We start from the raw sequence: 17,852 nt of genomic DNA on the forward strand, positions 1-17,852 counted from the left end.
AGGTTGGCCAGCCAGGGAGGGACCGTGGGAGGGCTCCAGGGCATGACCAGCCTATCTTGCTCAGTCCCGATCAGCCGGACACCAGAAGCAAGCTAACCTACAGGTCAGAGCATCTGCCCCCTGGTGGTCAGTGCACATCATAGCTACTGGTCGACGGTCGACTATCTGCCCCCTGGTCGTCAGTGCATGTCATAGCGAGCAGTTGAACGGCCTTAGCATATCATTAGCATACTACGCTTTGACTGGTTGAACAGACGACCTGATGACCAGATACTTAGCATATTAGGCTTTTATTATATAGGATAAAATCAATTTCTATTATTTAAATAAGGCCCTAAAATGAGAGAAATGGTTTTATTTTTTTGTATTATTACATATCATGAGGATGATGCTGTAAAATATGCAAATGATGCTTTGCAATTTTCTTAAAAATAGGCATTCTTTAAAAAAATAGGCATTCTTTTATCTTTATTTGCTCTGTAATTTTTATTTTTCTTCCTTTTCTTTTCTTTTTTAATTTGTAGAGAATAGATAAAGAGGAAAACCCCTGAATGATTCATTATTTTCAATGTGTGACTATTTTCTTTTACTAGATAGTATTTAGGTGAGGAATTTGGGAATCTCTTAATTTTCTTATTTGGATGGTGGGCAAACTAGCAAATCTTATTTTCCAAAACAGAAGTTTTTCAGTGTCTATTTTCAGACTTTAAGAACAATTTTTATTTCAAGAAAATTTCTCGTATTACCCATAGACCCCCTTTTAAGTGGCATATTGTTTGGCGGTTCTGGCTATATGAGGTATGTTTGAAACTTGGCATGAGTCACTGGAGTAGTATGTTTTTCTAAATGTCACTGTGGTGAATACTCAATGGTGGTGATGATGAACAACACATTTCCAACTTGTTCTGTGTTAAATGGTCTGTAATTTACAAGTTTTTTTAAAAAATATATTTTTATTTATTTCAGAGAGGAAGGGAGAGGGTATGAGAGATAGAAACATCAATCATGAGAGAGAATCACTGATCAGTTGCCTCCTGCATGCCCCCTACTGGTGATCCAGCCTGGAACCTGGGCATGTGCCCTGACCAGAAATTGATCTGTGACCTCCTGGTTCATAGGTTGATACTCAACCACTGAGCTCGGCTAGGCAAAGGTTTTTATTTTGCAGTACCTTAGTAGGAGTTTTTTTGGATTTTCATATAATTTCAAGAGTGTCAAATACCAAAAACACTAATTAATTCTTGGTTGATAACATATTTTTGTATATAGCATGGGATTTAATATATCATTGAATTACAATTAACATATATTCTCCTCTCATGTTCTGAAGGATACATGGTATTTTGCTCCAAATTACTTTCATAAAGTTAATCATGTACATTTAATTCAATAGGTCATTATCAAAAATTATCACCCTCTAACTTTTCTGTTATTAATACTTTTTACTTCAAAGCATTTGCATACTTTCCACTGAAATAATTAGCCTTTGGCAATTTTTTCTGTATGTGCAAACATTTTTAAAATTCTCTCACCAGGAATGGTGCTACCTCTGAGAACTAATATTTTTGACCTGAGGCTATGTTTCAGAAATTTTACTTGAAAACAGATACTCAATGCCAAGACAAATATAGTTTGCTATTGGGAATATTATGAAATTTTTAGAATTTTCCTTGTTCTATTCTATTTGTGCAAAATAAAATGAAATCCATTCCAATAAAAAAGTAATTCTTTCATTGCTGAAATTATATTTTTATTAATATCAATAGGGGGTAAGATAAATTCCAAGACTTTTGCCAATGCCTAAAATTAACTTAGTTCTATGTCATTTAAAAAATTTATCTTCATCTAATTCTTTCATCCCAAGAAAATTCTTGTTAATACCAGTTATTTATTCTTAATTGTTTTTCCTTAACTTACATAACTTATATGTTATATAAACACTATATGCTTCTATAGTTATACAAAAAAAACCTGTAGATAATTTTATTCGTCCCTACTTATAATATACAATTTTATCTTTCAAGAAATACTCAAATAGTCAAATGAGCTCATATTTATTCCTTTGATAGCCAAGTAATATTATATATTGTGAATGTACCACATTTTATTAATTCTCTTGTTAATTACTAATGGCCTTGCTTCTAGTTCTTTGTTGTTGTTTTTTCTATTCTAAATTGTACTGAAATAAAAATTTGTATTGTGTTGTTTTATTCTGGTCAGTAGAATTACATCCAACTGTCTAACACAATGTTAAGAGATGAATTATAAAAGAGAAAATTCAGATTATGACCTGGGTTAGTTATGTGGATTGTTTCAATTAGGAATATATTTTAGAATGCATTTTTATATATTTTTAGTGTTACACTAATATAATAGAATATATAATTTTTATGTTATCACAGCTTGAAACAGTTTAAATCAAATAAATACCTTGATGGTGTATCAAAGGGAGCATGATGAGCATTTAATATATATATATGAGATAAGTGATATGATAAAACTTGTTTATAATCTAAAACTTCAATAAGTAGTAGGAAATTATCAGAGAGAAATTAGATTCTAGATTGCTCACCCATAGGATTTAATCCAGTGACAACTTTTTTATGTATTAAAGCATTTATTTTCAGTATAGTTTCTGTTGTATTTTTAATTAAAATTCTTATTGAGACATTTGCAAATATACATAAAGCTGTAAGATATAATATAAATTCCCTATGGACTTTTATTTCTTTTTAAATTATAGTTGAAATTTAATATTATTTTATATTAATTAAAGGTGTACAACATAGTGATCAGACAATGAAATATTTTATAAAGTGATCACCCCCCATAATTTTATTACCCATCTGTAACCATTTTCTTGATATTATGAGAGAAAGAAAGAGGAACATCAATTTGTTGTTCCACTTATTTATGCATTCATTGGTTGATTATTGCATGTGCTTTGACCAGGGATCAAACCCACAACCTTGATGTGTTGGATGACGTTCTAACCAACCGAGCTACCTGGCCAGGGCTCCTTCATTTTTTCACACAACACACCCCAAATACCCTCCCATCTGACACCCCTCAGTTTTTTATTTTAATATTTCATTGATTTTTTACAGAGAGGAAGGGAGAGGGTTAGAGAGTTAGAAACATTGATGAGAGAGAAACATCGACCAGCGGTCTCCTGCACACCCCCTACCGGGGATGTACCCGCAAGCAAGGTACATGCCCTTGACCAGAATCGAACCTGGGACCCTTGAGTCTGCAGGCTGACGCTCTATCCACTGAGCCAAACCGGTTAGGACCCCTCAGTTTGTTCTCTATATCTATGAGCCTGTGCCTATTTTTTTCATTAATTTTGTTGTTTAGATTTCATATATAAGTGAAATCATATGGTATTTATCTTTGTCTGACTTATTTTAACTACCATAATACCCTCTAGCTCAAGCATGTCAAACTCAAAGGCTAACATGGGCCAAATAAACAAGATTTAAGTTTATATGGGCAACAAAAAAACAAAAGCTTCAATTTTCATAGAAACATAGATTTATTTCAATAGAGACATGCTGAATACAAGGGGCTGAAATAAATGGGTAATCATCAACATAAAATAATAGAACATTTTAATAAAAATTAATATTTTTCTTGAACAATAACTTATCAGACACTGAATAACTACACAAATTAATAAGCATAATGCAAATAAACCTATTGTTCTTGTTCTCTGAAAGTGAAATATTTCTTGTTGCGCACATCAAACAAATAGTCCAAGACTAATGACGTGGCAGTTGGCTGCTAAAATATTCACTGCTACTATTAGTGGAGAGAAATGGTGCACCTGCACATAAGGCACATAAGGGAAATGAAAGCCATGTGATTATAGTAATCAGTCATTAGCGAACATTGTAGTTTGTTATTAATAATTATGTATAACAGGATATTGTCAAAATTAAGTTATGAAATTTTTATTAAAACTTTTCTTAAATATCGTTATATTGATGGGGCCGAAAAAATATTCATTGTGGGCCACATGTGGCCTGAGGGCCTTGAGTTTGACATGCTTGCTCTAGGTCCACCTATATTGTTATAAATGGTAAGATTTCATTTTGTCCTAGTAATATTCCATTTTATAGATGTACCACAAATTCCTTATCCAATTGTCAATTGGTGGGCACTTAGGTTACTTTCTTATCTTGGTTATTATAAAGAAACTTCTAAAAGAAATCATACCCAGTCATATCTCTGACATTGCTTTTAGTAATTTTTTTATGATACGTCTCCTCAGGCAAGGGAAAAATAAAATAAACAAATGGGACTCCATCAATCTAGAAAGTTTTTGTACAACAAATGAAACTATCAACAAAACTAAAAGATAACCTACTGAATGGGAGAACATATTTGCCAATAATACATCTGATGGTGGGATTAATATCCAAAATTTATAAAGAACTCATGTAACTCAGCACCAAAAAAAACCTCACAATGCAGTTTAAAATTTGGCACAAAACCTGATTAGACATTTTTGATAACAGGATATACTGATGGCCAATAGATATATGAAAAGATGCTCAACATCAGTAATCATCTGAGAAATACAAATTAAAATCACAATGAGATATCACCTCATACATGTCAGAATGGTTATCATCAATAAATTAACAAACGAGTGTTGGTGAGGATTGAGGATGTGGAGAAAAGAGAACCCTCCCGCTCTGTTGGTGAGATTGCAAATTGGTGCAGCCTCTATGGAAACTAGTATGGAAGTTCCTCAAAAAATTAAAACTAGCACTACTATACAGCCCAACGATTCCACTTCTGAGTGTAAAAAAATCCAAAACACTAATTCAAAAGGATTTTTGCACCCCTATGTTCATTCCAATGGATAACTATTAAACTAACTTTGTCTCTCTATACCTGTAGTCTTAAAACACTGATAAGCTATAATAATAAAAGCATAATATGCTAATTAGACCAGACGTCCTTCCGGACGACCTTCTGGACTAAGCTGGGGCTGCTAGAGAAGCCTGGGTCCCGGGTGCCTGCCAGTGGCCAGAGGGAAGCCCAGGTTCTGGGTGGGTGCCAGAGGGAAACCAGTGCCAGCAGCTGGGGGAAGGAAGGCCAACTCTTGCACTAATTTTGTGCATTGGGCCTCTGTGGTTAACTATATTCTTTACGGATCCAGTGCTCTAATTGCAACATCTTTATGACAAAAGTGGAGGGATCAACTCTTCTATTTTTTATTTTATACTTTCTAGTATATTGGTTAATACCATTCTATACCTAGTGATTCAGATAGATAACTGAGAAGGTAATTTAATTATTGATATGTATTCATCATTGAAAATTTCTTAATAATGATTGCTACATGATTTCAATATTTTCTATATGAGACTTCGTGCATTAATTGACTAAATTAACTGATTTCTGATTATGAGAAGGGACAAAAACAATGGGTTTCATAGAAAGAGACTTAGGAGATATAAAAAACAGATGATGAGAAAACATAAGTATGCCACTAATAACAAATCAGAATTAAGACTAGCACCATTTATCTACTCATTTTATTGTTTTATCTTTAAAAATATTTTTTTAATGATTTCAGAGAAGAAAGGAGAGGAAGAGAGAGATAGAAACATCAATTATAAGGGAGAATCATTGATCACCTACCTCCTGCACATCCCACACTGGGGATTGAGCCTGTAACCGGGCATGTGCTCTGACCAGGAATCAAACCATGACCTCCTGGTTCATAGGTTGAAGCTCAACCACTAAGTTACACTTGCTGGGCTATCTATTTGTTTTAAATGCAACTGAAATAAAAGAGAGAAAAAGTAAATGAATAAAGCAAAAAATATGTAGGAACAAAAAGACAAGGAGAAACAGTAATGAGAAATATCAACAAATTTGGGAGATAGCAAATGGAAATTTCAGTGAAAGCTCTACAAAACTAGTGGAAATTCCAATTAAAAATGGCTATAGTGAAAGGTCGGAACAGAAGTGAGCTCATTCACCCTGAAGAATCTATGAGAATCTCTGGACTTAAGGGCTCTGATCTTTCAGAAGTTGGGTAACAGGGCTGAAAACAAAATATTTGGATTTTCTGAGTCTATTCTGAATCATTCTCTAAATCTGATGTTGACCACAGGCTCAGGTAGAGCACAAGTGAATTTTCTCCAGAGAAATTAATTCGTTTTAGAGTTTAGATCTCAGTTGCTGTTAGAGATCCCTATGGAAAAGGTGTGAGCACCTTGTGTGAAAAAATACTTAACACACAGCTTCTCATCAACTTTTTAGTAACTCACACTTAAATGTAAACAGCCAAATATCACTATATATTCGAAGAATGTGTCAAACATGAAAGAGAGAAGCCAAGACCAAGCAACAGACAAAAAAATTAGTTATAGAAAATTAATAAGCAGAGAATTATAGAAAACTTTTAAAATGTAAATAAGATATTCCAAGAAGAGATGCATCATTAAATAAATAAACATAAAAATTAAGCAAACAAAAGCATTTGCAAGTCAAATAAAAATAGCAATTAAAAATTCAAATGAACACTTGGAAAACAAAGTTGTAAAAATGCTTATAAAATTGAAAAGACAGATAGGTAGAAATTAGGAGAAAAATAAAATAGACTTGATACTTTAATGCATGCAATCCAATATATGACAACAAAAGGATAAAATATATAAAATTTTTGAGGTCTAAAGAGCATGATTCTCCATATTGTAAACTCTCAGAGTGTTCTGCATTTGTGATGGAAACAAAACCAATCCTACAAATGAAGAAAAAGCTCATGAGCTTCTTTGAAGACAAAAACAAGAAATTACATGTTGAAGAACAAGAATCAGAATGAGTACTCTTTTCAAATCCTGGAGAAAAACTAAACTTCTACTTAGAATTTTATACTTGACCAAATAATCAATTCATGCAAAGACCTTTTCAGACATGCTTGGTCACCAAGGAAGCTAATAGAGAAGAATATGCATTTATTAAGAGAAGGGAGTACAACCAGGAAGAGAAAGACATGGTCTTAAAGATATAAAAGAATCTCATATAACACATACACACAACCAACATTTGTTCCAATATAAAAAGAGTTCATAAGGCATCCTCCCCTGCTCCAGGTCGTAGGAAGAGTTCAGACACTATGAAAGAGAGCACTTCTGAGAAAAAAAAAATGGCTTTGATAGATTGCATGGTGTGTGATCATCTCAAATATAATTTCATGTTTAACTGGTATACCATATTTATAAAGAATAAGAGACAGGAATAGAAAATGAAGTAAGTATAGGAAAAGACAGTTTATTTTTAACTACAGGAAAAAACAAAATACAAGCAGGAAGTATAACCACAATCCAATTCTTGGCTCTTTAATAAACAACATAATTGACATTTAATATATTGAAAGTATAGAAATTATAGGTATGTACCCAAACAGGAATTGTCTAAAATGGAAAGAAAACAATAAGGTATAGCTACATTATTTATAAATATGAAGAAATTACTTTAAATGTTGAAAAAATATCTTTGCAAAGTAGGAGTTTACGTTTTCTATGTTTTTAGGTAAAAGCATGGGACATTTATGGATGATTTCTAGAAACTTCTAATAAGACATACTTTTAGAGAAACCCTATGGGCATGTATCACATTGATAAATTAAGCATTAGTTTACATAATTACTGATAATAGGATATGTACTTATTTTCCACATTTTTTTTGAAAACTGAAATAATTATTAACAAATATGAAATATTAGACATTTGACTTATTTAAAAGTTGAAAAGATATTGGAAATCAATTCATTATGAAAAATGATTTTTTCCTCTTAAGTTTTATTTCTTACCTGTTCCTCTTCTCATTAGGCTCTTAACCCTGTTTTATTTTTTTTATTTTTTACTTAATCATGAATATGAACATTACTTTTATATTACATTTCATTGTTTTATTTTTCACTGTGTTGTCTTCCCACTGAGATTTCAAATTTCTTGTTTTGTGTCGCTGCCCATGGGCAGGCAGTATTCACTCTGCCTCTCTGACTAGTCCCCATTTCTTATGAGGCACACATGTGTGCTTGAATATAGTGTACTGCAGCTAGAACATATGATTTTTATAAAATAGCATTTCTTGAGTACCAGGGGAACTTGGTAACTGTTAAAAATTAACAAACCTCAATGTACTTCAAAAACTAGACTGGCTCCACATCACTGAAAACAGACCTTTAGTAGCTTCTCACTCCATTACCCATAATCAAGTAGAACCATTATTTGGCAGAGAGCAACATGCTGAAAATAGATTAAAGTTACAATGCTTATGTAAACAGGGTAGCATCCTGCCATATATCTTAATTGCTTGAACATACATCTACCCATAAAGGATCTATGAGGTGACAGGTTTCTCATAATGTAAAGTGGGATCTTCTAGTCAAAACAAACCCATTATTCTAGCACATTTCATGTTCATTGAAGAGTCATTTATTAAATAGGTTTTCTGTTCACTAAAAAACAGATTTACAATTCAGGAGCAACCCATTGCCTAACATGTTTTCAACTCACTGAAACAGATTTACTGCTCAGAAACAGCCCATTATCTAACATGTTTCCAGTTTACAGAAAACAGATTTATAACTTAGACATAGACCATTATCTAACATAGTTCCAACTCACTGAATATTGATTTAGAATTCATAATCAGCCCATTATCTGACAAGTTTTCAGCTCACTGAACAGATTTGCAAATCATAAACAAGCTATTATCTACCACATTTCCAGCTCACTGAAAGTAGATTTATGGTGTATAAACAATCCATTATCTCACCTCTTCCAGTTCACTGATGATTGATGCAGGACTCACCAAGACCCCTAGGAGCCAAGGTTCTACACTGGCTATGAAATAAATAAATAAACAAATTAATAGCCTCTATTTAATGTACTTATATCAATAGATATATCTTGAGATTTAATCATTTTTATATTCAAACTTCAGAATGTATATTAAAAAATCAGGTGACTGTAAAGGTATAATGATCATTTATTTTGTGTATTCTGAAACATTTTTGTGTATATTTATGAGAATTCAGAACATAATACTATTAAAATGATAATTTTTACAGATATGTTGCATTTTTATAACCTTAACGTCTAAAGATTATTTTTCCTTTATTACAGTATGTAGAATCATTAAAATACAGTAACATTTTTGAATTGTCAGTATACTGAATTCTAAGTTGTTAAAAATAAATAAATTTCAAAAACAGAAAAACTTCCTTTGGATATAAATTTTACATTAACTATGTTTACTGGAAAAGTAATTTATTTTTATGTTATCAATGTGAAGAGACAATATTTTTGTTCTGCAGTATCTAGAAACTAAATGTTTAAATTTTTTCTTTCAATTTATTATAACCATTTTATTCAGTGTTAACCAAATCAAACTTGTGAAACTACAATGAAAAATGTTTAATTTAAGAAGCTATGACCTTAAATACAAAATACTAAATACATAATTTTAAATACATATTAACTTATGAATGTATTATATTACTTAAACTTTTTATTATAAAAATTTTTAGCCCTAACCGGTTTAGCTCAGTGGATAGATCGTCCGCCTGCGGACTGAAAGGTCCCAGGTTCGATTCTTGCCAGGGGCATGTACCTTGGTTGTGGGCACATCCCCGGTGGGGGTGTGCAGGAGGCAGCTGATCGATGTTTCTCTCTCATCAACATTTCTAACTCTCTGTTCCTCTCCTTTCCTCTCTGTGAAAAATCAATAAAATATATTTTAAACAAAATTTTTCAAATTGCAAAAAAAAGAGTCAAAAGAGAAGTATACTTTATCACATGGACCCATCCATCAGTCAACTAGAATCAGCATATGGACAATTCATCTATTCAATCTCTTTCCCCACACACACTATATCATTTGATTACTTTGAAGAAAATTCCAGTTAGTATATTATTTCATTATTAAATGTTTTAACAAACATCAGTATGAGATAAAGAGTTTTGTTTTCACATAATCAAAATAAATGCTAAAGTAAATAATCCCCAATATCTATAATTTTATATCAAGCTTACTGATGATTTCATATATGTATTTTTATAATTGATTTGTTCAGGGAAATTTTGACATCATATATGTTTACTGAGCAATTTATTTTTATGCTATCATTATGAAAATACCATATGTTTACCATATATACAATTTTCTATTTCCAATAGTGTTCTATAGTTTACCCATATTTGTTGGGTGGGAGAATTATTCAATACATTACATAAAACATAAAAATATGGTCATGGCATTTTTAGGTATAATTTTTAATCATCTCCCGAGGTTATGTTTATTGATTTTATAGAGAGAGGAAAGGAGAGAGAGAGAGAGAGAGAGAGAGAGAGAGAGAGAGAGACAGAGACATTGATCGGTTGCCTTCCGTACGATGGAACCCACAGCCTAACTATGTGCCCTGACCAGGAATTGAGTCCAAAACCTTTTGATGTACTGGATGAGGCTCCAACTGACTGAGCTGCCTGGTCAGGGTGGATAGCATTCTGAAGGCAGGAATGATTAGATCCTTTCCTTATCCTAGATATTGATGCCCTTATTTTCATGATTCTCATTCCCATTGAACTAAGAAACAAGGTTTTTCATGAAAGACACAACACTCAGCATAGAGTAGTCCTCAATAAATAATTGTTCAGTTAATAAAGGGACAAAGTTAGGTAAGTAGCAGGAAATTTTCCTGAGGTTTACACTGGTCCGATATGTATAATGATGAGGAAATCGGTGAGTTTCTGGATCTCACTCAGACTTTCTTCATCAATAAGGCAATTATAACGATTCCCTTTTTATGGAAAATCATGTTTTCTATCAAGCTGCCCACTCCCTGTATCATGGAATAATTTCCTCTTATTGTAAAGTTAAAATAAATATTACGTAAAATATTTTATATTCTTATTTTTCAAGATAGATAATGTAATTTTGAATCTCAGGGATGTAGATGTATTTTCATATATAATGTTTGAATGTGTGCCTATCAGCCATACTGCATTTCATATGATAAAATAACTTGTCATGTATCAAAACTATAAAAGATTTTCAACTTAGAATAGGAGGAAGAAAATATTCCCAGTTTTAATTTAAATTGACCATTTTGTGATACATTACCCAAATTCATACTCTTGTTTCTGAATATGTTATTGTAAAGTTTCATTTATAATTTATCTGTTTAGCTGTCATGGAGGATGCAGTTTGCAGCTTTCTTCAATGGCACATGCTCTGTGGTTTGTTGGCAACATTGTTTTTTTAAGTATTACTTTTTCCCAGCTTTATTGTGATACTAGAGGCCCAATGCACGAAATTCATGCAAGTGTAGGCCTTCCTTCCCATGGCTGCTGGCATCGGCTTCCCTCTGGCACCCGGGACCCGGGCTTCCCTGGCAGCCCTGGCTTCTTCCGGAAGGTCATCTGGAAGGACATCCACAAGGACATTTGGTCTAATTAGCATATTACCCTTTTATTATTGTAGACAATTGACATATAACATTGTGTAAGTTGATTTGATACATTTTATATTAGAAAATAATTACCATTATAGGTTAGCTAACACCCACATGCCATCACAGAATTACCATTTCTCTTTTTGTGGTGAAAACATTTAAGATCTACTCTCTTAGCAACTTTCAAGTATTATTAATTACCATGTTGTATGGTAGATACCCAAAACTTCATCTTAAAATTGAAAGGTTATAACTTTTCACTGACATCTCCCCAGGTATATTTTTTTAAATATTTACTTACAAAAACAAAACAAAACAAATCATATATTATATAACCTTTCCTCTTTCTTTTTTCATAAAATTTATCCCTATTATGGTTTAAAATTAATGAAAATCCCACAGTGAAACCAGTAACCTTTTAAAAAAAAATCAAATAATAATCAAAGGAGATTACGCTTCTACACAAACACAGACACACTTTATGCAAGCAGAAAAATCAAAGGTTGGGCACAAAAGTATGATACTGGCTAAAAGCAATAGCTTCTAACAAAGCAAGTATTAGAAAGGGGAAAGGAGCAGCAGAGAGAATCTTATTGTGTAAGAACACATTTGAATGATATGATGATAAAGCTAATTTTTTAAAAAGAAAATTTTGTCGTGGCCCTTGCAAAAATATTTTTCTTCCTTTAGTGTTTTTCTTGCATAATCCATTTTATCAACAAGAATATATACTGAATTCTCCAGTCATTCTCTGCAGATTGTAAAGGCAGTGTCCTAAAACAGTGCCAAAATAGTGTGCAATCACAATTTTGTAGTACATCTCTTCTAAATAAACAAAAGAAGTGAAGGTTCTATGTCTCAAGTTATATACTATCACAAAATCTGTCCAAGTATTTTTGCATTACAAGATCTGCTGGCAGATTTCCATCGTCAACAGTAGTTCCACACTTTTTGTGACAGTGACGAGAGTAGTTCTAAAATGACTGAGGAGTAGGAGAAAGGAGAAGCGTGCATAATTCTCTATTTGTGGTCTGACACAAATGACTCATAGTCCCAGAATTATAATATGACATTTATTGAGTCCCCCATGTGCCAAGTGAGATATTAAACAAGTTAAACGTGTCCCTTTGGGAATTAAGCTATAAAAGAGAGACATTTATATATTGTTTATTCTCTTAGTCAAGATACATCAAATGCTTTTGTAAGTCATTTACTTTTCTGGTCTCTCATGGCATACAGATAAATAAAATACAGTCCCTGTCCAGGAGTCTTTTCCTCCCCCTAGGAAGAACTGATCTAGAAGGGCTTCACTCCTTTAAACAAAATTTATGAATAAATGACACAATAGCATCATACCCAAAGGACAGAATAATTTACTCATTTGGCAGGACTGGGGTGGGGATAAATGAGAAGCAGGCCAGGAGAAACATTAAAAGGAATCACCACTCATGAGACTAAAATATAGAGTGAGAAAAACTATAAAAGTTTGTGAAGGCTTGAAAGACCTTTTTTCCCCATCTAAGGTTTAGGTCAGAACAAATACACAGAAAAGCAGGAGCCAGGAGTCAGACCACGGAAGTCAGAATCAATCTCTCTCTCTCCCCTCTCCTTGTTTCAAGTCTCTCTCTTTCCCCATGCGCTCCCACCCTTTCTGTCACTCTTCCTCTCTCTTATCAAGTGAAACTACTGACTACTTGGATAACATAGCTTTAGAGCTCTTACTCTTCTAAGCATGGCATTTTTATATTTGTTAATAGATTAATTAAAACAAGATTTTACTTTTAGAGGTGCAATTTGAAAATCCTTTTCCGATAAAAGGATTATATCTTGGATTGGCTTTATCGTAATCCAGTGGTGCATTGAGAATGGGAAAACAGGCGTTTTATAGATGAAGCAAGATTGGCCATATGTTGATACTAGTTGAAACTGATAGATAGGTCCTTGAGGGTTCGTCAAACTATTTCTGTGTTTACCTGAAAAATTCCATAAGAAAAAAAATATAAATATAGTATATTCATAAAGTAATATATATTTGCAAAATATACAATCTTAGTTATTTTTAGTAGTTATCTATCTCCAGCTATAGTCTATGAATTTCCTAAGTGTAAGGGCTATATAATTTAGTGTTTACCACAGTGAATTAAAAGAAAAGTACAACTTCATAATACTAAATTGAATGCAATGATTCCATGAAATATTTGAATTACCAGTAAAGTTGTGAAAAGGGGAATAAGCCTTTTTTTTTATGTCTGCTTAGATGAGTTTAGAGTTATAAGAAGGCCTTTACTACTATTTCAAAAATCTATTTAGAGTTATAAGAAGGCCTTTACTACTATTTCAAAAATCTAAATGGGAAAGGCCAGATTTCCCCAATGTTAGGGAAGTCATTGTTTTTATAGACAGTGTATAAAAAGTAAATATAATGCCAGGAATGACAAGATCCCATCAAAGGGGCCAGTAGGTATGCATAGATCAAATAAGTGAGCTGACTAGGTTGGACATGTATGTAACATTAGCGAGTTAGTTTTAACTGTAGCAAATAAACAACTTTCTATGAATATTTTATGGGTTATAGTGGTTTTGGGGGTTTTGTTTTCCTGAACAAATATAAGAACCTAGAAAATTATTGGGTCAGGATAACTTAAAATTTATTTACTGGAAATATAGAAGATAAAATAGATTATTACAATCAGGGTTAATGAATACTACTTGAATAGTATTTGGAGACTACCACTATATTTTTTTTTAAATATGGGAATAGTTTAAATAAACCTTATTTTACTGATGAATCAAGAAATTCTTAATTGAGTATCAAACATTTTGAACATAATTCCAAGGAATTATGGAGAGACATGATATAGTCAATGTATGTAATTTGATTGAATTTAAGAACCCATAAAAGTTTCTCTTATTTAATCTTGGCCTGCTCTGCCTATTTAAGAAACCTTGGGTAAAATTTATTTAATGATATCATATGATTGTACTTACCGATGTCTGGGAAAGAGCGATGCCCTGACAGCAGGGATCTAGTAACAAGTGTGAACAACACAGAGAGCAGATGTTTCTTTATGACAGTAAAAGACTCTTTGCAATATGTTTCACATGTCAAACAATCCATTTTTGCTTAGTATTTCTTCTTATTCTCATAATGCTTTGCTTAGCATTATGAGTAAGTATAATTTCTCTTACACACATGGCCAAAAGTAAAGTAAACCTGGGAAATTCCATTTATAACTTCAGTCTATGTGACTGGAGAAAAAAATCATCTAATTACTAATAAATACAGCAATTCTCACTCAGAGGAAAATGCTTCACACCGATGAAGTAAGAATAATATTGAGCATTTTGAAAAAGTGCAGAGAAAAATTTTAATGGAACAGTTTATCTTTTAATAAGATGTCAAACCCATTTATTCAACTTGCCTAATCAATATTCAAAATCTGTGTTAATAATCTTTTAAATACCTAATAAAACGCAAGGCCTTTTATGTTACATGCATATTAATTCTCATAAAATATGTCACAAGTATCAATATTTTTATCTACTGAAATTATTCATCTTTAATGCCACAATTTGTTCATAATAATTGTAAGCTATTTTTAATCACAATTGTTGAGTTTCCTCCCTTATAATAGTAATCAAGTTCTTTGAGGAAAAGTTTTATAATTCAGAGAAGTATAAAAAATATATATAAATTTGACTATATATATATGTATATATATATATATATATATGTTAACATTTTGATTCATTTCTTTTCACTATCATTTTGAAATTTTACTTTTATTTTAATCAAAGTTTTATATACTTAGAGCTTTAAAATCAAATAATTCTATAAATTCTATAAAAATTCAATCAACTCTCTAGTGTTTCTCAGTCCTCATTACCATTCCTTAGATGCAGTTAATTAAAACTCTTTTAGCTGTTTCTTGTCATATGTATTCCCGTATGTTTATAAATGACATATAATATTCCTATATTTTTATAATGTAGTTTTATATATTACCTTTCACCTTCAAATATGAACAAAAAGGAGTTGGCCTTACATAGCTTGCAGACTTTTCAACCTAAATATATTTCCTACCTCATCCTTCCACTTTGGTTATATTACATTAATATTTAATTCTATCATTACTCATCCTATATAATAAAAGCCTAATATGCTAGGCGTCTGGTTGTCTGGTTGGCTCTTCAACCAATCAAAGCGTAATATGCTAATGATACACTAAGGCCACTCAACTGTTCTCTATGCTGTGCACTGAACACCAGGGGGCAGACAGTCAACCAGTTGACCAGTCACTATGACATGTACTGACCATCAGGGGGCAGACGCTCCGACTGGTAGGTTAGCTTGCTGCTGGGGTCCAGCCTATCAGGGCTGAGTAGGATGGGCTGGACACGTTCTGGAGCCCTCCTGCAGCCCCTATCTCCGGCCAGCCTGACCCCTGATCGGCCCCCAACATCCTGATTGGGGACAGGGTGGCCAGCCAACCACACACAGCCCCTTCCAGGAGCCAGCCCCATCCCTGATGGGACCCTATCAGGGCAGGCCAGCCGGACCCCACCTGTGCATGAATTCGTGCACCAGGCCTCTAGTTACATTATAATTATCATATACATTTTTATGATGGGTAAACTGTGCTATGTTATAATTATATTTTAATTCTTATATAACTCTCTAGTCTCTCGATTTTATAATCTCTCTCATTTGCTATCTCTGTTTTACCTATTACTATTGCACCATCATATTTTCTTAACAGATACATATATCTCCTCACAATACTGTGCTCCAAAATATCCAAGGGAGCAAACTTTTGCAGCCTCACATTTCTTAAAAATGCCCTCTTTCTCTGTCTTTGCTTTATTGTTGTATATCCTAGGAGACTTTTCTCAAATTTATCTTTTAATCTATTTATTGATTTTTACACCTTTTGCTACCATGTTTTAATTTCTAGGAGCTGCTTTGGGGATATTCCTTATAGTATTTTGTTGTATTTCTTCATTTTCTGTTTTCTTGAAATTTTTCAATTTATTTATTTATTTTTTCTGTTGTTGTTGTTTTGGGCCTTTAATGTTGGAGTTGTTCCTCAAATGCATGGTGTTATTTATTTGTCAATTGATAGCTATGGTGGATATCTCAGCTCAGGATGCTGTCTTCTCCTTAAATTTTTTTTTTTTTTTATTTAAGTGGAAGGGGTTTCACACTCAACTATGACTGGAGTTTTAAAATTCAAATTTTCTCTGGATCAGCTTTTCCACAGTATACTTCTCATATTCTGTCAGCATCTGTTACGTGCTCTGACTTTCAACCAATCCTGTTTTCAAAACCATCTGTACCCTGCCATCAGTGATACCTGCAACTTCTAATTCCTGGACATTTTCGGGGTTTTGCATTGAGAAAATAATTATAGACTAGAGGCCCGGTGCACAAAAATGTGTGCACTTGGGGAGAGGGTTCCCTCAGACCGGCCTGTGCCCTCTCGCAATCTGGGACCCCTCGGGTGATGACCACCTCCTGGCTTAGGCCTGCTCCCCGGGGGATTGGGCCTAAACTGGCAATCAGACATCCCTCTGGCAGTCTCGCAGCCCTTGGGGGATGTCCTCTTGCCAGCGGGGAGCAGACCTAAGCTGCAGTTGGACATCCTTAGCGCTGCTGAGGAGGCAGGAGAGGCTCCTACCACCACCACTATATTGGCAGCCATCAGCCTGGCTTGTGGCTGAGCAGAGCTCCCACATGTGGGAGCGCACTGACTGCCAGAGGGCAGCTCCTGCATTGAGCGTCTGCCCCCTGGTGGTCAGTGTGTGGCATAGTGACCAGTCATTCCCAGTTGTTCTGCTGTTAGGGTCAGTTTGCATATTACCCTTTTACTATATAGGATAGAGGCCTGGTGCACAGGTGGGGGCTGGCTGGTTTTCCCTGAAGGTTGTCCCGGATCAGGGTGGGGGTCCCGCTTGGGTGCCTGGCCAGCCTGGGTGAGGGGCTGATGGCTGTTTGCAGCTGGTCACACCCCCTTCAGGGTCGGGGTCCCCAACCAGCCTGGATGATGGGCTGAGGGCCGTTTTCAGGCTGGCCGGTGACTTAAGCTCCCAGCCTCTCCTTTTTTTCTTTTTTTTTTAATTCTGGGATTTATTTACCTTCTATAATTTAAACTCTATTGCCGTCACTGGAGCTGAGAGCCACTCCTGCTCACTCCAGCTCTGAGGCCACGACCTGCTGAAAGCAGGTATCTGGGGTTTGTTGAGCTTCTATTATTGAAACTTTGTTGCCATCACTGGAGCTAAGAGCCGGCTCCAGCTCTGTGGCCACAGCCAGCTGAAAGGAGTTTTCTGGGGTTTGTTTAGCTTCTATAATTGAAACTTTGTTGCGTTT

The 17,852-nt window shown here is 33.9% G+C and overlaps 1 protein-coding gene across 2 annotated transcripts in view; it reads left to right on the top strand.

Annotated features, from left to right (window-relative positions):
* The window catches only part of LRP1B (LDL receptor related protein 1B), a 1,698,272-nt gene that overhangs the window by 1,304,743 nt on the left and 375,677 nt on the right, over positions 1-17,852 (top strand). The gene's annotated exons all lie outside the window — the stretch shown is intronic.

This window comes from Myotis nattereri, assembly GCF_964212035.1.
Source record: "Myotis nattereri genome assembly, chromosome: 7".
In the NCBI taxonomy this organism is placed as follows: domain Eukaryota; kingdom Metazoa; phylum Chordata; class Mammalia; order Chiroptera; family Vespertilionidae; genus Myotis; species Myotis nattereri.